This window comes from Mandrillus leucophaeus, unplaced genomic scaffold (genome assembly GCF_000951045.1).
Source record: "Mandrillus leucophaeus isolate KB7577 unplaced genomic scaffold, Mleu.le_1.0 Scaffold537, whole genome shotgun sequence".
NCBI lineage: Eukaryota > Metazoa > Chordata > Mammalia > Primates > Cercopithecidae > Mandrillus > Mandrillus leucophaeus.
Genome location: NW_012105775.1, coordinates 161,238 through 182,509, shown reverse-complemented (window position 1 = coordinate 182,509; position 21,272 = coordinate 161,238). Strand labels below are relative to the sequence as shown.

General features: G+C 41.5%; 1 long non-coding RNA gene across 1 annotated transcript in view; it reads left to right on the top strand.

Annotated features, from left to right (window-relative positions):
- Positions 1 to 3,321: 3,321 nt before the first annotated feature.
- The window catches only part of LOC105551887, a 19,872-nt gene continuing 1,921 nt past the window's right edge, over positions 3,322 to 21,272 (top strand). Inside the window, exon 1 of the long non-coding RNA XR_001007913.1 lies at positions 3,322 to 3,409. This is a non-coding gene — a long non-coding RNA (uncharacterized LOC105551887). The remainder of the gene's footprint in view (positions 3,410 to 21,272) is intronic.

Here is a 21,272-nt window from a genome sequence, read left to right as displayed (position 1 = left end):
AGAAAGAAAGAAAGAAAGAAAGAAAGAAAGAAAGAAAGAAAGAAAGAAAGAAAAGAAAAGAAAGAAAGAAAGAAAGAAAAGGGAGGGAGGGAAGGAGGAACTAAAGAGACATATTCTTTTTATTAATGTGTGAACACCAGCATGGAGCCCACCGGTGTGGGGAACTCACTATGGGGAGCCACCTGGATTCCAGGCTGCCCTCCTTCAGTGTCTGAGGCTCAGCTCTGATGCATAGGGGTGGGGAGGGTGGCTAAGGAATTTTTACTTTGATCATCTTGGTCTGGTTTTGTTTTTGGCTCTTGTTACCTGACCTTCTCTTCACAATGGGTTGGCATCTCCAAGTCTTTGGCCTGAAACCTCTGAGAATATGATTACCACTTCCCTTCACCTATTGCTTACTGAGAAAAGGCAATCACTACTTCTTTTGCTTTGACTCCAGTCAGCTTTTTGTGCTTTCTCAAAGAACAATGAGTCATTACAGCTCAACTAGCCTTCTAAACAGCCAGAGTTTGAACTGAAGTATATGTATATGTGGTACATAAGGAAACTTAGGGGTCTGAAAGTACATCATTAAAATCTTGAGGCAATATTGAGCAACTTCCTTTTTTAGTCTCCAGGGATCTATTTAGCCTCTGGGTTTTTAACCTTTCAATATATCATTGGATTGGTAGCTACCCGTTCCTAAGGGCCACTCAGGTGAGGAGGCTCCAGCAAGGGAAGAGGATGAGAACACATCCCTGAGGCCACGCTACAGTATGTGAGAACAGAGACTGGAGACCAGTGATGACCACTGGAAATAGTTTACAGTTCCACTGTGTTAGTTCTCATGCTGCTAGTAAAGACATGCTTGAGGGTGATTTATAAAGGAAAGAGGTTTAATGGATTCACAGTTCAGCATGGCTATGGAGGCCTCAGGAAACTTTCGATCACAACGGAAAGGGAAGCAAACATGCTCTTCACATGGTGGCAGGAAGGAGAAGTGCAGAGTGAAGAGGGGAAAGCCCCTTATAAAACCATCAGATCTCATGAGAACTCACTTGCTATCACGAGAACAGCATGGAGGTAACTGCCCCCATGATTCAATTACCTCCCACCAAGTCCCTCCCACCACACGTGAGGATTAATGGAACTACAATTCAAGACAAGATTTGGGTGGGGACACAGCCAAACCATATCATCCACCAAAGATACTCCTTGCTCCCAGATCATCTTCCACCACCCATCTGCTGAGCTTTGCTTAGTGACTGACAGCTGACTTTATCACAAGCCTGGTTCCCATGGAATTGGAAAGGTCAATTTGCAGCTGCCTGCCCCTCTTTCAAAACGACTGAATGTGAATTCTAAAGCCAAGTAGACATTCAAAAAAGTTATCTGTGCAAAATTCTTTCCATTCAGGCATATATGCAAGAACTGACTCTAATGACATAATGCATTTGAACAGCTTCATATGTAGCAACCCTCAATCATTGCTAGTTTCTATCTTCCCTTCCCCTATTCTATAATTATTCATTTCACTACCCCAACTGAGAAATAAGATGGTTTAGTTGAAGTTTGCATGAAGTATTATAAAGAGGTTTTATCATCTTGTCAGGAAGGCATTTTTTTTTCCCATTCATTCATCAAAGAAAGTCATTCTAACAATCAAAATCATCTATTTTCTTTACCTGTCTTCCAGGAAATGACACTGAATGAGCTAGCACTACTGGGGAACTAATAGCACTGACAGCCCTTGGGGCTTTTGCAAAAGCGCTTGCCCAAGGAAATGTGCACTCATCCACAGCTCCAGCTGCCCCTCCTGAACAACGTCAATGCCAGAAGCTCATCTGACTGGTTTGCCCCCAGCGTCCTTGAAACAGCAAAGCTGCACACCGTGATCAAACCACAGCCCTTCCCACGAGACGCTGACTAAAGCACTTCACTCATTGAGAAGATTTTGTCCTAATCCAGAGGCTTTCCACCTTCCTGCTCATGAAGAGCTGATTTGAAACATCCCATGATTTGCTACAGATGATGATTCTAGAAGCACTGCCTGAGTACACCAAGACTATGTGTTGATATCCACATAGACATTAAATCCACGGTTTCATCTCTTTGGTTACTGTTGCCATCAAACAATCTATGCATGTAATTAGCACCTCCTGGATACACAAGCAATGTTAGGCACCGTGGGGGATGCAAAAATTAGCTGGTTGCTTGGCGGCAAAGAGAAGGGAAAAGGGATGAATAGACAGAGCGCAGGGGATTATTAGGGCAGTGAAATCATTTAGCAGGATACTGTAACAGTGGATACATGACATTATGTATTTGGCAAAACCCATTGAATGTACAACACAAAGAGTGAACCCTAATGTAAACTATGGACCTCAGTTTATAGTAATGTATAAATATTGGCTCATCAATTGTAACAAATGTGCAATCCAATGCAAGATGTTAATAATAGAGGAAGCTGTGGGGAAGGGGAGGGAGTATACAGGAACTCTATACTTTCTGTTCAGTTTTTCTGCAAACCTAAAACTGCTCTTAAAAATAGTTAACCCAGGAGGTGGAGGTTGTGGTGAGCCGAGATTGTGCCATTGCACTCCAGCCTAGGCAACAAGAGCAAAACTCCATCTCAAAAAAAAAAAAAAAAGTCTATTGGTCAGGCACGGACATGGTGGTTCACAGCTGTAATCCCCGCACTTTGGGAGGCCAAGGCAGGAGGATCCTTTGTGTCCAGGAGACCAGCGTAGGCAATATAAAGAGACTCTGTCTCTATAAAAAGAAATAATAAAGTCTATCAATTCAAAAAAAAAATAACAGGCTACTTGAATAGATAAGACTGGCTCACACGTAACAGAGGACATGTGATAAGGCAGTAGGTAAGCAGGTCTGCAGTGACATGGTTCAGAATACCAGGTGCAATTATTTCTTCCACTTCCTGCAATTCCTCGCATTTTAAATTTTAGGGCTGTGAACTTCACAGGAATAAGGACCAACTAAGAATAAGCCTACGAAATTGGCTTGCATGCCATCCAGCACTGTACATATCTAAATAAAGTCATAAATAAATAAATGTGTTCTTTTTAATCCTAACCTTGGAGAAATAGAGAAAGGGAAATGAAACACACATGAGACAAGTGATAAGGAGAACACCCCCGCCAGTTTGAGAAAAGCCCTCAGCAGCATCAGCCATTTGGCAGTGGTGGCGAATAGAGTGAGCAGAGACTAAATATCTGCCTTCCACTGACGGCCGTGATAGTAATAGAAAATGCGTAAGGCGAACGTGTTCTCACAGGACCATACAGGGAAATGAATCATCCTGGATCACACGTGTCTGAGATCCTGAGCTTCACACCTTGGGTCAGATGTGTGTTCTCAGCTGAGAAACTGAGCCGCATTCTTGAGCATGAGCCAGACGCCTTGACAGATGGTAAGTACCTGCTCCTCTGGGCACCCATCATCTGAGCAGCCTGGCAGAAGGATCCCAGCTCCCTGTGCCCAGCTGGTAATCTTCTTATGTCCTGGGGCTTAAGGAGTGATAGTCCTTTGCGATTGTTCTTTCCAGGCAAAGCTTAAAGCTGAGAAGTCTGCTTTACACTTGATTGTTTATAGTAAGAAAGAGGGATACGGATAGACAGACAAGCCAGGGATTGGAAAGGAAAATTGACAATATCTGACATTGCTTATTATTAGAGTTTCAAAGCATTTTCTCATCCATTTGCTCTTTTGATTATTACAACTGACATTTGGGAAGCAGGAAGGAATCATTCCAATTTTATAATAAACCAAAGAAGCTGAGATGCAGAGAGGTGCCCACAGCATGGCTAGTAACTGGCAGTGCAACCAGCAGGACTGGATTGCCCAGCAAACTTTCTGCACCCAAATAAAATACAGGTTCTGCCTGCAGGGGTCTTGGCTCTTTGGGGAGTCCACAGAGACACTTTTTTAAAGTTATTTAGAACTTTGGAGGAGGCAGAAAACCACTATGGGCTCAGATGGTCTTTGTCAAAGAGGAGAGAAGACAGGGAGAGTCTCTTAGGCAAGAGGAAAATTGAGAGTAAAGCCACATGGCTTGTCTAACGGAACCCCCAACCTGCAGCTGACAGCTCATCTCGGCGAGAATCCAGAGGAGGTGACTTCAGAGATGAAGGTGAAGGCCAGGTTGTGAAGGGCCTCTAATGCCAGGCTAACTAAGGGGTTGAGCTTTTTTCTCATCACCAAGAAGGAGCCATTAAAGATTCTGAAGCAGCGGGGAATCTGAACCAAGTAGGCTTTGGAGGAAAGATGACCCCGAGGGAAAAGAGAGGCGGCAGGATGAGGAGCCCAAGAGGCACAGGTTGGGAGGACTGGAAGTGGGAAGGCATGAGAGAGGTGGTAGGAAAGTGGAAGGGAGATGGAGTGGAAGGAATTGAGAGGAAAGGACCACAGTGCAAGGCAGTATGAAGAAATAATGGCACCCCTAAAGTTAAGTTTGAGATGTGGGCTGGACGTGGTTGGAAGTCCCTAGCAAGTCGTAGGAGATGAGGGACTGATGGTCAGGAGAAAGGTCAAGAGACAGTTATCTGCGTAGATATGATCATTGAAGCATTAGGAGGGATAAGAAGGTTGAATGGGAACAGAACACTGAAACTTGGGTCCTACCACCTTTAAGGAGTGGGACCAGAAAGGGAAGCAAGAAAAAGATGTAAGAGATGGGAAGAGAAGCAGAGCAGGGGGAAGGCAGCACTCCCAGGAAGTCTTCCCAACCAGGCCCCTGGCTCCAATTGTGCCCGTTCCCTTCTTCATACCAACTTCCTCCCTGTGTCTAAGCTGGGTTCATGTCCCAGGTCCTGCCACACTCTAGAAGTGTAGTATCAAGTTAGAGACTTAGACATCTGCGGAAGTTTACTAATCTTGTGACAATCCAGAGCAAAGTCATGAAAACCAGACAAAAATAGTTTCAAAAAGGAGATGTGGGACTGGGCACTGTGGCTTTGAGAGTCTGAGGCAGGAGGATTGCTCGAGGCCAAAAGTTCAAGAACAACATGGACAATGTAGGGAGACCCCATCTCTGCAAAAAATAAAAATAAAAATTAGCCTGCCTCAGTGGCATGTACCTGTGGTCTCAGTTACTCGGGAGGCTGAGATGGAAGAATTGCTCAAACCCAGGAGGTTAAAGCTGCAGTCAGCTGTGATCACGCCACTGCACTCCAGCCTGTGCAACAGAGTCAGATCCTGTCACCAAAAAAAAAAAAAAAAAAAAGTGGGTGGCTGGGGGAAGATACTGGGCAATAAAAACTGCAAAGACAGAACAAGTAAGAAGGCAAAAGAGAAGAATTGCTTCAAGGGAGCTGTTTCAGGTAGAACTCCAGGAGCAGGACAAAAAGGTGAAGGTGCTAAGGAGGATATGAATGGCAGAGAAGCAAATGTCCAGCATACTGGCTACATTTTCAAGAAGTTTTGCAGAGAAGGTAGGAAAAGTGTGGGGAGGAATTGTCAATGGAAAGCAAGAGAAAGAGAAGATTATTATTTTTTTTTTGAGACGGAGTTTTGCTCTTGTCGCCCAGGCTGGAGTACAGTGGCGTGATCTCTGCTCACTGCAACCTCCACCTCCTGCGTTCAAGAGATTCTCCTACCTCAGCCTCCTGAGTAGCTGGGATTACAGGCACCTGCCACCATGCCCAGTTAATTTTTTTTTTTTTTTTTTTTGTAGAGACAGGGTTTCACCATGTTGGCCAGGCTGGTCTCAAGCTCCTGACCTCAGGTGATCCACCTGCCTTGGCCTCCCAAAGTGCTGGGATTACAGGTGTGAACCACTGTGCCCGGCCAAGAGAAGGTTCTTTCAGATACTGTAACGTGATTATAACTAGGCAGAGAGTCTCAGCCCAAAAGCTCCTTCAGCTGATAAACAACTTCAGCAAAGTTTCAGGATACAAAGTCAATGTACAAAAATCACTGGCATTCCTATAAACCAACAACAGTCAAGCTGAGAGCTAAATCAGAAAGGCAATCCCACTCACAATTGCCACAAAAAAAAAAGAATAATATACCTAGGTATACAGCTAACCAGGAGGTGAGAGATCTCCAACACTGCTCAAAGAAATCAGAGAAGACACAAACAAATGGAAAAACACCCCATGCTCATGGATAGGAAAAATCAATATTATTAAAATGGCCATACAATCCAAAGCAACATACAGATTCAATGCTATTCTTATCAAACTACCAATGACATTCTTCACAGAACTAGAAAAAAGAAACTACTTCAAAATTAATATGGAGTCAGGTGCAGTGCCTAATGCCTATAATCCCAGCACTTTGGGAAGCTGAGGTGGGTGGATCTCCTGAGGTCAGGAGTTCAAGACCAGTCTGGCCAACACGGTTAAATCCTGTCTCTACTAAAATTACAAAAATTAGCTGGGTATAGTGGCATGCACCTGTAATCCCAGCTACTTGGGAGGCTGAGGCAGGGGAATCACTTGAAACCAGGAGGCAGAAGTTGCAGTGAGCCAAGATTGTGACACTGCATTCCAGCCTGGGTGACAGAGTGAAACTCTGAAAATAATAATAATAATAATAATAATATGGAACCAAAAAAGAGCCTGAATAGCCAAGGCAATCCTAAGCAAAAAGAACAAAGCTGGTGAAATTATGTTTCCCGACTTCAAACTATACTACAGGGTTATGGTAACCAAAACAGCATGGTACTGCTACAAAAACAGGCACATAGATCAATGGAACAAAACAGAGAGCCCAGAAATAATGCTGCATGCCTACAGACATCTGATCTTCAACAAACTAGACAAAGACAATCAATGGGGAAAAGACTTCCTATTCAATAAATGGTGCTTGGATAACTGGCTAGCCACATGCAGAAGATTGAAGCTGGGCTTAATACCCCTTCATTACACTATGTACAAAAATCAATTCACAATGGATTAAAGACTTAAATGCAAAACCCAAAACTATAAAAATCCCACAAGACAACCTAAGCAATACCCTTCAGGACATAAGAATGGATAGAGAGGCTGGGCACGGTGGCTCACACCTGTAATCCCAGCACTTTGGGAGGCCGAGGCGGGTGGATTGCCTGAGCTCAGGAGTTTGAGACTAGCCTGGGCAACATGGTGAAACCCCGTTTCTACTAAAATACAAAAAATTAGCTGGGTGTGGCAGTGTGCACCTGTAGTTCCAGCTTCTCCAGAGGCTGAGGCAGGAGAATTGCTTGAACCCAGGAGGGGGAGGTTGCAGTGAGCCGAGATCATGCCAGTGCACTCCAGCCTGGGCAACAGACTGAGACTTCGTCTGCAAAAAAAAAAAAAAAAAAAAAAAAAAAGAATAGGCAAAGATTTCATGACACAGACACCAAAAGCAATCGCAACAAAGGCAAAAATTGACAAGTAGCATCTAATCAAACTTAAGAGCTTCTGCACAGCAAGAGAATCTACCAACAGAGTAAACAGACAACATACACATGGGAAAAAATACTGGCAAACTATGCATCTGACAACGGTCTAATATCCAGCATCTATAAGGAACTTAAATTTACAAGAGAAAAACAACCCTGTTAAAAAGTGGGCAAAGGACACGAACAGACACTTTTCAAAAGAAAACATACATGCGGCCAACAAGCATATAAAAGCCCAATGCCACTAATTATTAGAGAAAATTCAAACCCCAGTGAGATATCACCTCACACCAGTTAGAATGGTTATTATTAAAAAGTCAGAAAATAACAGATGCTGCTAGGTTGCAGAGAAAAGGGAACATTTATACACTGTTGGTGGGAGTGTAAATTAGTTCAACTATTATGGAAAGCAGTATGGTGATTACTCAAAGAGCTAAAAGCAGAACTACCATTTGACCCAGCAATCCCATTACTGGGTGTATACCCAGAGGAATATAAATCATTCTATCATAAAGACACATGCACACAAATGTTCACTGCAGCACTCTTCACAATAGCAGATACATAGAATCAACCTGAATGCCCATCAATGACAGATTAGATAAAGAAAACGTGGTACATATACACCATGGAATACTAAGCGGCCGTAAAAAAGAACAAGATCATGTCTTCTGCAGGAACGTGGATGAAGTTCGAGGTCATTGTCCTTAGTAAAGTCATACAGGAACAGAAAACCAAATACCACATGTTGTCACTTACAAGCGGGAGCTAAATGATAAGAACTTATGAACACAAAGGAGGAAACAACAGACACTGGGGTCTACTTGAGGGTGGAGGGTGGGTGGAGGGAGAGGAGTAGAAAAGATGACTATTGGGTACTGGGCTTAATACCTGGCTGATGAAATAATCTGTACAACAAAACCCTATGGCATGAGTTTACCTATGTAACAAACTTTTACATGTACCCCTGAACCTAAAATAAAAGTTAAAAAAAAAAAAAAAAAGAATGGAAAAGAAGAGGGTAGTCATTACCAGGGTAGGCAGAAGGAGGAAAAAGCCCTTAAGAGAAAGGTCAGCAAGCTAAGGAAGAGGAGGAGGTGTGCAGGCTGGGAGTCGAGTCCCACTGGGCTCCTCCTTTATGGGGTAGCAGCAGGATGCAGGAGAGATACCAGCCTCCCCAGCCTCACTTCTCAGGAATGCAGTGGAGCTACCCCGCTAACTGCAATACTACGACAGGCATTCTGAAAGGGCATTCCTCTTATAATTAGATGCCTAGGTACTGGGAGGCAAATAAAAATCATAATAAAAGCCAACAGTAATGAGTTTACCGGCCAGACACGGTGGTTTGTATTTTAATCCCTGCATTTCAGGAAACCAAGATGAGGCGGGAGGATCGCTTGAGCCCAGGAGTTTGAGACAACCCTGGGCAACATAACGAGACTCTGCCAAACAATTAAAATCAATGAAATTTGCCAGGTATGGGGCCAGTACCTGTAGTCCCAAGCTACTTGGGAGGCCGAGATGGGAGGATCACTTGAGCCCAGGAGTTCGAGGCCGCAGTGAGCTGTGATAGCACCACTACACTCCTGCCTAGGGTACAGAGTGAGAACCTGTCTCAAAACAATTTTTACACATTTTTAAAAATTAAGAGCTTACCTGTTGTCTGTTACCATTATGCCAAGGGCTTTACTTTGACCATTTTATTCAGTTCTCACACGAATGCTACAGATTTAGTACTGATGCAATTACCCCCATTTCACAAATGGGGAAACTGAAGCTTTAAAGAGGTTAAATACCATGCCTATGTCTAGGATGTAAGCAATGGAGCTGGACATCTTGGGGACTCCAGGACCTATGGTCCTAACCAAGGTTCTTGGGATGCCTTACTGCCTCCCAGGGTGAGCTGGAGTAACTGGAGTAAGTGGACCCGGACAGGACAACTAAGCATTCCTAAAAGTGGAGCATTTAGTGTCTTGGTGCAGCATTGAGGCCAGAGAAGATGCAATGAGATAGATTAGCTTCAGGTCCTAGCTGACTGAATGGCATTTTGATCCAATATTTTTAAAATCCCTGCATTCTGTTATAGGGGCTCCTCACTTTAAGGAAATCTGATATTCAAAATCCAAACTTACGTAGGAATAACAGCTTGTTCATTGAGCAGCTACTGTATGCCTTGGCATCACACCAGGAGTTTTCTAAACACGACCTTGAAACTGCACAATTGTCAGGCAAAATTATTAGCCATATTCCCAAGCCAGGCACTATAAGCTGAGTTGTGACTCCCCAAAATTCAAGTGCTGAAGCCCTAAGCCCCAGTGCCTCTGAATGTGACTGTATTTAGAAATAGGATCTTTAAGGAGGTAATTGGATTAAAATGAGGTCATTAAGAGTGGACCCTAATCTAATATGATTGATATTCGTATAAGAAGAGGAGATGAGGACACAGACACACACTGAGGGGTGACCACGTGAGGGCACAGCAAGACAGCAGCTGCCTGAAAACCAAGAGAAGAGGTCTCAGAGGAAACCAACCCAGCCAACACCTTGTTCTCAGACTTCCAGCCTCCAGAACTGTGAGACAATACATTTCTGCTGTGTAAGCCACAGTCTGTGGTACTTTGCTATGGCAGTCCTAGCAAAATAATGCACCAAGGAATCAAGTCTGAAAGCCTAGTTTTTGTTCAAAATCACAAAGACTGTGTCAGAGCTAAGAATGCAATCTGTGCTGCTGCAAAACTTACACAACAGAAGGGCCCTCTGCTGTACCAGAAGGTTCGCTCCAGGCTTCTGAGTATCAGCTACACTGTTTCGTCAAAACACAATGCATCTGACAAAACCCACTTGCCCTTCTGGCAACAAAGATCTCAAGCAAAGAAAATTCTACTGATTTCACTCATGACCCCTTTGTAGATGGTGATGTTTCCATAATGAAGCATTTAAAGATTCTGGTCCCATGTCAGAAAATCTGGATGGACTGTTATATATTAGAGAAAAACTATGTTTGCATATTGATCAATGAATGAAAACAACCTGAGAAATGGAAACCTTTTGATTTGATGAAGTAGGAGCAAATGAAGTAAATTTTAAAGTAATGTTTATTTCCCATGTTATATAAGGTTATCTGAAAAACGTTTAAAATTTTTCCTTTTAAACTTTTTTCACATTCATATTTAATACTCCTTTTGCCAGAAATTAACATCCCTCAAAACGTGGGTGTGTGTGTATATATGTAGATTTTATATATATGTGTGTGTATATATATATTTTTTATATATATGTGTGTGTATATATATGTGTGTGTGTGTGTGTGTAAAAATATATATTTAGATTGAGTCTCACTCTGTTGCCCAGGCTGGAGTGCTGTGGCAAGATCTCTGCTCACTGCAACCTACGCCTCACGGGTTCAAGCAATTCTCCTGCTTCAGCCTCCTGAATAGCTGGTATTACAGGCACGCACCACCACGCCCGGCTAATTTTTTGTATTTTTAGTAGAGATGGGGTTTCACCATGTTGGCCAGGTTGGTCTCGAACTGCTGACCTCAGCTGGGATTACAGGCATGAGCCACTGTGCCCGGCCCTATTTATATTTTTAAAAGATCTTTATAAATTTAAAAACTTGAAATATATATTATAAAAGTATCATACACATGTGACAATAAAAATTCAAATAGAATTTTAAAAATTCAAATAGGACGGAAGAGAGCAAACTAAAATATAAGTGGTTGCCCAAGAACCAACTTTAAGCATCTCTGGGTTTTAGTTCTTGCAATGATTACTTCTCTTTGTGACACTGTGTTATTTTGATCTTGATATTTTTTAAGAAAACATGGATTGACAGATATAAATGTCTTTGCGTCTGTCAAAATACTTCTAAAAATAAAGGGGAAAAAAGCCTCTCAGAAACGGCCACTAGGTGGTAGAAGTTGACTAAAAACTGCTTTATTAGGTATCACCATCTCGATCTCTCCTCGTGACTTTTTTCCTCTAGGGAGAAGGGATTTCTTCAGGGTCTTCTCCTGAAATAGCCAACATCTTCTCCTCCAGCCCCTTTGCTTAGGCTGCCCGGTAGCCATTTTAGACTGCACACAAATGGAGATGATACAAGCAACCTCTCACCTTCCGGAGAGCAGGACAAGATGAAGAAGGAAGATCTTCAAAAGTGAAAGGTTAAGAAAGACAAGTACACACCCATATACACACCAGTCTTACCAACGGTGACAGCAGGAAGAGATGGCTAGCTCTTCCTCCAGAGCAGCTGTGATGCAGACCCACCTGTCACCCAAGAAGGAGAAAAGTGAACAAGAGCTTCTGCCCTAGTGGAATTGAATTAACTCATTAAGTCAAAGTCCCCAGAATCTCTTTGCGCTTTAGTCTGTGCTGTTGTGTGTAATATATGCTCAATAAAGACTTACTGATTTGACTTAATCTCAAAACTGCATTTCTAAAGCACCAAAGGAGTATCTTTTCATTCATTAGATGTTTCTTGAGCTCACACAAGTGCCTAAACAACAGGGGGAAAGGTCTAAAATAAAATAAGAGCCTTCTGTATATTTTTCTATATGACCAAAATATTTCATGATTCTAAAAACTGAGAACAAACACAAGCAAACAAGTCAAAGGAAGAAAATGTGTAAATAAGAAAAATAAATGGGCTGGGCGTGGTGGCTCACGCCTGTAATCCCAGCACTTTGGGAGGCTGAGGTGGGCGGACTGCCTGAGATCAGGGGTTCAAGACCAGCCTGGCCAACACGGTGGAACCCCTGTCTCTACTAAAAATACAAAAATTAGCTGGGCATGGTTAGCGCCTGTAATCCCAGCTACTCAGGAGGCTGACGCAGGAGAATTGCTTGAACCTGGGAGGCGGAGGTTACAGTGAGCAACACTGCACTCCAGCCTGGGTGACAGAGCAAGACTTTGTCTCAAAAAAAAAAAAAAAAGAAAGAAAAGAAAAATAAATATCAATAACCCCTTCACACAAGAATTTTATTCCTAGAAATTTATCCTAAGAAAATATGTCAATAGAGGCAAAAACTACAAAAGTGAAACTATAAATCTAAATAGCCAATGATTAATAGTTAATTGTAACATTAGTTTACTAGATCATTATCTATCCTTAAAATCATTTTGAAGACTATGAAAAAATGAGCCATGCATAAGTTTACAGTTTTTTTTTAGATATGAATATAACTAAGTTCACTAAAAGGCAAGCAGACTAAGCAAAATAATGTGTCTTCATAACAGTATGCCGATAGTAAGATCCAGAAATTGACTGAAGCACTGTGTTTTCATAAGAATTACTAAAGATTTAATCTCTCAGTCCATGGCACCTACAAATGTGATATGGTTTCACGCCATGGTTCTTTTGTTTATTATTTTTGTTTTACAGTTGCCATAGCAGTTAAAATTTATTTTCAATAGAATTATTAAAGTTTTCTTTGCTAAGTAAAGCTTATTTTTGTTTTGAAACCATTAGCAATGTAAATTTACTCCCAGCTATGCCAAACACAATGTTTACTTTTCGTTTCAAATTTTAAGCCTGTAATAAAATGTAGGCATTTCTAACCATATAAATGTCCTTCTTCTTGGGCGAGATGAGGGGCTTATTTACCATGGCAGAGTCCAGGTTCTTTTGGCAGTCATAGGATAGACTATGCCACCCCAAGGATAAAATCAGCTATTTATGCCAATGTTTACATGGGAGAATGAGTGACACTTACATTCATGCTCTTAAAAAAAAAAAGAAAAAGTGATCCTCTTCTGGAGGTTATTTGCGTAAATTTTGGCAAGGAAAAACTGAGCTTCCTTGGGCTAGGTCCAGAACCTGCAATCCCAGGACCTCTGCAAAGACCTAAGGGCAGCAGAGGTTGATTAAGCCCAGCAGAGAGATCTATTTCCTGGCTGATTCACACACACAGCCTTCTAAGTCCTCCAAAGTCTCACAGTGTGCAGAGGAGGAAGAGAAGACAAGTTCTGTTGAGAAGAAGGCCAAAGGGTTCTCCATACCTTTCCCATTAGGCTGGAGGACTGACATTGACACCATTAGACGAGCAACTTTACGACTACTGAGTTCCCACATCTTTAACTTCAGCCTATACATTTCCCCCTAAACGCTTTTTGCTCTAAAATAAAGAAAAATGTATATCATGTGTCTGATTCAGTGGTGCTTTCATATATATGCCATACATATTACATATATTTCTCAAATATGTATGTATATATACATTTGTGTACATATAATATATACATTCACATTTATATAAAAGCTATTTAACTGCTTTAAGAGGATGAGATAGCCCACCAGAAGTTTTGTGATTATGATAAAGTGGAATTAAGTCAAACTTTGGTCTTTCAAAATAATAGACAATCAATGATAACCTGAAATGAGTAACTTTTCATTTACACCTATACCAAAATAATATATTCATAAATATAATGAAAAAGACAAGAATGTAGAAAGTGTGTGTGTGCGTGTGTAGGTGTACATATGTGTGTGCATGCACACTCACTAAGAATATGTAAACTGGGTGGGAAATTAGTCTTAAAGGAAAAATTTGTTTAATTTGGAGGAAAATATAAACTCAAAAAACAACACATATTATTATTATACATTCCCTCTGACAAACCCTAGAAATCCATTTAATGAAGGAATATATTGAGAGAGATGTTTAGTACAGTATGTTGAAGCTTGTTTAAGACAGCAAATTCTTTGCAAATGGGAATTAGAAGCCAGGTACCTATTTCCAGGAAAGAGAGTTCTGCATTGAAAAAAACAAAGGACTTATGTGCAAATAAATAATCACTTCCATTAAATCGAGGGGTCAGAGACCAGCTTGGCAGCTGCAACAAAGAAAAATTTGTCATCAAAACTCTTTGGCCCTTCATTCCTAAAGTAAATTTGGAGCTAATTAGCTTTCAAGACTTTTCCGGGTTTTTTTCCACGGTGACAAGACAAAGAAACAGACTTAAGATAAAAACCAGATGTCAAAGTTTACTGGTCATTTGTTCATGTACATTATATATTTATATGTCACTGTTAAAGTTGTGGTTTGGCAAAGTTCCAAACACAGTAGGTGAAGTAAACTTTGTGGGCCTTATTTTGATTGTGATTTGCCCTTCAATGTGGAAGGCACCATGTTCTGGAATGGCTGAATTCCTCCTGGTCTGAAATGCATTTTACTGCTCTGTTCAATGTTGCTTAATACAGCTGCCTTCAGCTGCTGTTACAACATAAAACAATTCTGTAAAGACTTACAGAAATCACATTGAGCATATAAATTACATCAGCTCTTTTCTATTGGTATTAGATCTGCCCACAGTGATGACACTCTGCTTCCTGTCAAATGGTGAATCTGGGATACTCAGTACTTGCCTTTGAGAATACAAGAGGAAAATATAGCTATATTTTTCCCATACAGATACCAGTGAAAACCCAGGAAAAGGAGAAATGAAAAGATAAGCAGGATACATCCAAGTTTTTCAAGGACCTTTGTTTAATTTCTGCAGGATCCTGAACCCGTGTCTATCTTTGGTTACTAAATAATAAGTTTTAAGCTCCACGACAAGCAAATACATTACAACAAGAGGTCTCTATGCAACTAAGAGCCATGGTCAGCAGCTAATTCAAGATCCCAAAATACTGTACTAGAGAGGTCCTTGAGAAGGTGCCAGATGGAAGGAAAGGGTAGATAAAATGTATTTGAATAAATGAATTTACATTTGAAAATATTTTTTACTACAGGCTCTAGAACTTTCTTTACTCAAAATTTTAAATGAGATGTGGCTAAAGGCATAATAGGACAATTCTCCTACTGAATGGTTTGTACCTCCAGGTTTCTACACAAATAGTTCTTCCCTCAAAAAACCGGCTAGGCTTCTGAGTGTTTCTCTGTTAAGATAAATATGGTATACCACAGTGTTTGACTTACATTTCATGGAGTCATCTAGGACACAGAGTTTTTTTACTTTTTTTTTTTGTCATTGTTCAATTATCTGTCTCCTCATAGGATCTACTTTAGAGTTCCAAATCTACCAAGTCTACAAATACGAAATTTGATACAGTCAACTGGCATCCATTTTCCTGTGGGTTTTCTTTTTGTTTTTTTTGTTTGTTTTTTGTTTGTTTGTTTGTTTTTGAGACGGAGTCTCGCTCTGTCGCCCAGGCTGGAGTGCAGTGGCGTGATCTTGGCTCACTGCAAGCTCCGCCTCCCGGGTTCCCGCCATTCTCCTGCCTCAGCCTCCCGAGTAGCTGGGACTACAGGCTCCCTCCACCATGTCCGGCTAATTTTTTGTATTTTTATAGTAGAGGTGGGGTTTCACCGTGTTAGCCAGGATGGTCTCCATCTCCTGACCTCGTAATCTGCCCGCCTTGGCCTCCCAAAGTGCCGTGATTACAGGCATGAGCCACTGCGCCAGGCCCCATTTTCCGAATAGTTTTCATGGGAAAAGACATTATAATTTCGTTCTGTAGTTTCTCTAAATGTTATAGAGCACACTCACAGACAAGACATTCTTGAGCATATACAAGACTTTAGACAAACTCATCCTCACACCAGATTTCTAGCTCATTTTTGTAAACTCAGAAGAGATAGAAAAATTGTTATATCTTTCATTGGACTGCTTTTTCTGTTACTGGAGTTTATTTGCAGTGATCATAGTTAGGGGTTGGTCAGCAAGATAGTTTGGGTATTTGTCCCCACCCAAATCTCACGTGGAAACATCATCCCCAGTGTTGGAAGTGGCGCCTGGTAGGGGGTATTTGGATCACAGGAGCAGATCCCTCGTGAATGGATTGGGCCATCACCTTGGTGATAAGTGAGCTCTCACTCAGTTCACAGGTGATCTGGTTAAAATTGTGTGGCACCTCCCTACCCCAACTTGTTCCTGCTTTCCCCGTGTGATGTGCCTCCTCCCCTTTGCCTTCTGCCATAATTGAAAGCTTCCTAAGGACTCCCTAGACGCCAAGCAGGTGCTGGTGCCATGCTTCCTGTACAGCCTGCAGAACCATGAGCCAATTAAACCTCTTTTCTTTATAAGTTACCCAGTCTCAGGTATTTCTTTATTGCAATGCAAGAATGGCCTAATACAGTGGGTTTTTGGTGGGCAGGAAGGAAATGAATGATGGCTTCATTTCCAAATACAACAGTCTCTGCTTATCTGCAGTTGCACTGTCCATGGTTTTTAGTTTACCCTTGGGACAGTGCAACAAAGCATTTTGAGAGAGAAAGAGATGGCATTCACATAACTTTTATTAAAGTATACTGTTATAATTCTTTCTGTTTCATGATGAGCTATTGTTGTTCATCTCTTACTGTGCCTAACTTATAAATTAAACTTTATCATAGGTATGCAGAGGAGAACACAATACGTCTAGGGTTCAGTAGTATTTAAGGTTTCAGCCATCCACTGGGGTCTTGAAACATATCGATACCCCATGGATAAGGGAGGCTGCTATAGCTTCATAGCAGACACTTCTTTTATGTCAATCCAGTGCACAATTACCCCTTTTCTCCAAGGTCTGTCCCCACACACCCACTAGCCGAGCTCCTGGCAGCCCTTCTACATTAAGAGACCTGTGTCCCTAATCCAGCTGTTTCTTGGGGACTATGGAATTGTGATCTCTGTGTATGGCTGAAACTACAGCGATATAAAGAAAAGAATGAAGCAGATGAGGCCTGGGAATTCCTGATGGCTTCTTGCTCCCTGGGTCTTGGCCCTCAGGAATCCAGATATCCTTCCCCAGCATCCTTCTAATAACTCCCTTTTTGAGTAAAATAAGTCCAAATGGTTTCTATGAACATTAACTAAGAACTAAGAAAGTGATTCATTTTGTAAAGACTATTTCATGTACAATTGGAAAGGAGGCTCCAACATTAATAGAAGAGTATTTAACAATTTTTAAAGGTATAAATGTAGCATTTATTCCTTCTACCCTCACTCCCCAAATAAATAGCCCAGTGCTGATATATTAATCTTTATAATAACATTGTCATATGGCAAGAGACATATTTCTTTCCACCCAACAACCCCTGTTAAGAATTTCTTGACTGAGACTGGGGGAGGGAAAGCATTAGAAGAAATAGCTAATGGATGCTGAGTTCATACCTAGGTGATGGGTTGATCTGTGCAGCAAACTACCATGGCACATGTTTACCTGTGTAACAATCTTGCACATCCTGCACATGTACCCCAGAACTTAAAATAAAAATTTAAATTAAAAAAAAAAGAAGAGGCCGGGCCCAGGGGCTCATACTTGTAATCCCAGCACTTTAGGAGGCCAAGGTGGGGCAGATCACGAGGTCAAGGGATCAAGACCATCCTGGCTGACATGGTGAAACCCCATCTCTACTAAAAATACAAAAATTAGCTGGACGTGGTGGCACATGCCTGTAGTCCCAGCTACTTGGGAGGCTGAGGCAGGAGAATCGCTTGAACCTGGGAGGCGGAGGTTGCAGTGAGCTGAGATCATGCCACTGCACTCCAGCCTGGTGACAGGGTAAGACTCCGTCTCAAAAATAAATAAATAAATAAAATTAATTAATTAAAACAAAATAAAGAAGAAGACTGAGACTATAAGACAGACTAGAACCCACGATTTCTGACTCGGTCCAGATTATTTCCATACACAAGTTAAAGCATGTGGACCACAAAAATAAAAGTCTTTACAAAGACACTGGGGAAAAAATGTTCTTCTGTAGAAAAAAATAAAGATATACTGGGGGGAAAAAGGGTTGGGAGTACAATCTGTATATTGACTAAACCAGTTTTGTAGCAAAGCCAATAACTGTCTTTTGTTTGTTTGTTTTTGTTTATTCTCCCGTGGTACCTTCAAAATATAATTATGGAGATAATTTCCCCTATCCCTGGATGGATACTTGGGCAAATCCCATCACTACTGCATTCACTCTTAGATAATGGATGGTTCTACAGTGTTAAGATCATAAAATCAACATTGGTTTAGTAACTTGTACAGGTTCCATCCAAGATATTAACAAACCCTTCAGTCCTCATTCAGAGTCCTTTTCTTCTTGGCTAAGTGAGGCCTAAAGACTGCCTGCTTTGAAAAAGAAGGTGTGGGCATCTTCTTCTCTTCTCCATTCTCCCACTAGCTGCTGTTTGGGGCCCTTCCTGGGGAGGGGCAACGGATTCTACTTAGCTGGGTGGCTCCCTGCACTCTGGGCTTGTCACAGTGAAAGCAAACTCTTACTTCCATGAAGCAATTTCATGGGCTTTTGTTTTCTTTTTAATTACCCAATTGCTGAGGCCTCTCACCTAATTCTCAGGCTTTGAACAAAACATTCCACCCGCCAGGCTGCTTTTCCCCACTGTCCACTCCACATGGCTTCATGCTGCTGCAGACTCCACCCTTCCCAGTGGCTCCCCAGGCAGCACTCACAAACGGTTCTAGACAGCTCTCCCACGGAGGGGCCTACTCTGGGGGACAGGAAATATTGAGAGACCTTGGCCTTGATATCTCAGAGATAACAGCATGCTCCAGACCTCACTGCTGGTTGGTGAACCTGCCTTTTAGCCCCTCTATTTCTTAAGGTGCCAACCCCATTCTGAACGTGTCCCAACTTCAGCAAACACAAATCAAGCTCATGGACAATCCCACTGAAGCCCTTTCCCCAGTCATGGGCGGAATGGAGGAGAAGAGGAGAGTCTGGAGACAGGGCAAGGCATAAAAACCCCTCCTCTGGCTATACTGGAATCCCCCTCTGTTTCATTACTTTGTACGTGGTATTACATGCAACATAAAACTTAGCATTTTTACCATTTTCAAATGTATAGCTCGGTCGTATTAACTATATTCATGTTGCTGTGCAACTGTAACGGCCAAACCATCTCCAAAATTATTTCAATCCTCCCACACTGAAACTCTGTACCCGGAGTTTCTAACATGAACTCTAACCTACCATTTGAACTTCCTGTCTCTATGAATCTGACTGCTCTAGGAACCTCATATAATGGAATCATTCTGTGACTGGCTTATTCTACTGAGTACAATATCCTCAAGGTTCATCCATGCTATAGCCTGTGTCAGGATGGAATATTGGATGGGTAGACCACACTTTGTTTTTCCATCCATTCATCAGTGGACACTTGAGTTGCTTCTACCTTTCAGCTATTGTGAATGCTGCTGCTCTGAACATGGGTGTACAAACATCTGTCCTCATCTCCTTATCCCTGACCCTTTCTAAGTTTTGCCCATGTGGGGTTCAGTCTTACACTCATTTTTGTATTTGTTGTCCATTACACATTAGTGCCTCAACTGATATCGCAAAAAGAAACACATCTAACATTCTGTTAGGTCAAGACCCAAAGGTAACCTTAGGCTCTATTAAAAGTCCTCTTTTTTTTTTTTTTTTTTTTGAGATGGAGTCTCATTCTGTCATCCAGGCTGGAGTACAGTGGCGTGATCGCAGCATCGCAGCTCACTGCAACATCCACCTCCCAGGTTCAGGCGATTCTTCTGCCTCAGCCTCCCGAGTACCTGGGACTATAGGCGCGTGCCACCACACCCAGCTAATTTTTGTATTATTAGTAGAGACAGGGTTTCACCATGGTGGCCAGGCTGGTCTCGAACTCCTGGCCTCGTGATCTACCCCCCCTTGCCCTCCCAAAGTGCTGGGATTACAGGCGTGAGCCACCGTGCCCAGCTTTAAAGTCCTCTAACTTTAAACACTGCACAGGTCTGGCCTTTTTGGGGAGGTTTTCCTCTAAAGGCTCCTGTCTGCACTTCCTAGTTAAGGTTTTCAATATTAATTGATCCCAGTCCCAGCTCCTCAAAAATACAACCAAACATTAACATAAAGTTATCATGTGACCCAGTAATTCCATTTCTAGATACACACCCAGAAGAAATGAAACTACGTCCACATAAAAACTTGTAGGCAAACGTTTATAGCTAGCATAAAACTCATGACAGCTGAAAAGTGGACATAATCCAAATGTCCTTCCACTGATAATGGATACTCAAAAATGTGGCATATCCATTCAATGAAATACTATTTAGCAATAAAAACAATGAATTACTGATACAGCTACAATATAGATGAACCTCATATTAAGTGAAGGAGGCCAAACACACAAAAACATACATATTGTATGATTCCATTTCTATAAAATGTTCAAAAAAGGCAAATCCATGAAGACAGGAAGTAGATCAGTGGTTGCCTAAGGCTGAGGGGAGGGAATGGAGAGTTACAGCAAATGGACACACTGTTTCTTTCCAGGGTAAAAGAAATAAAGATTCTAGACTTAGATTGTAGTGATGATTGCACAATTATGTAAGTTTACTAAAAGTCATTGAATTATACATCTAAAATGGGTGAATTTCATGATATATAAATTATACCTCAATAAAACTGTTTTTTAAAAATGTAACTCAAATATTTAACAAGTAGAATTCATGACATCAAAATACAGCAGTTACTACATAGAATCAAAGGCAGGAACTTCCTATGACAAAATATTCACAGTGACTATCTCTGGCAATTTCACGATAACATTTCTTTCTGTCTCTTAAGCGTATTTTATAAACTTTCTGCATTGACTATCTGGCTTTCCTGACAACAACAATGAGGCGGCTACTGCTGTTGTTGTTTTAAATAAAAAGCATGGGTAAATTGATTTATAAGCTTGCGGTGGGGAAGGCCTTTCAGAATAAGATAGAAAAGCCGATAGCCTAAAGGTACTCTGCCAAATTTGCCATATGAAATGTTAAAAATGCTGCTGCAGCAAAAACCAAACCAAACAAAAACAAGAACTAAACACAAAGTTAAAACACACAGGACAAATTGGAGAAAACATCTACAAAACACAGTGAAAGACAAAAGCCTAACTTTCTTAATTTATCAAGCTCAGCCAAATCAGTAAATGCTGAACCCAATGGAAAAATGAGCAAAGA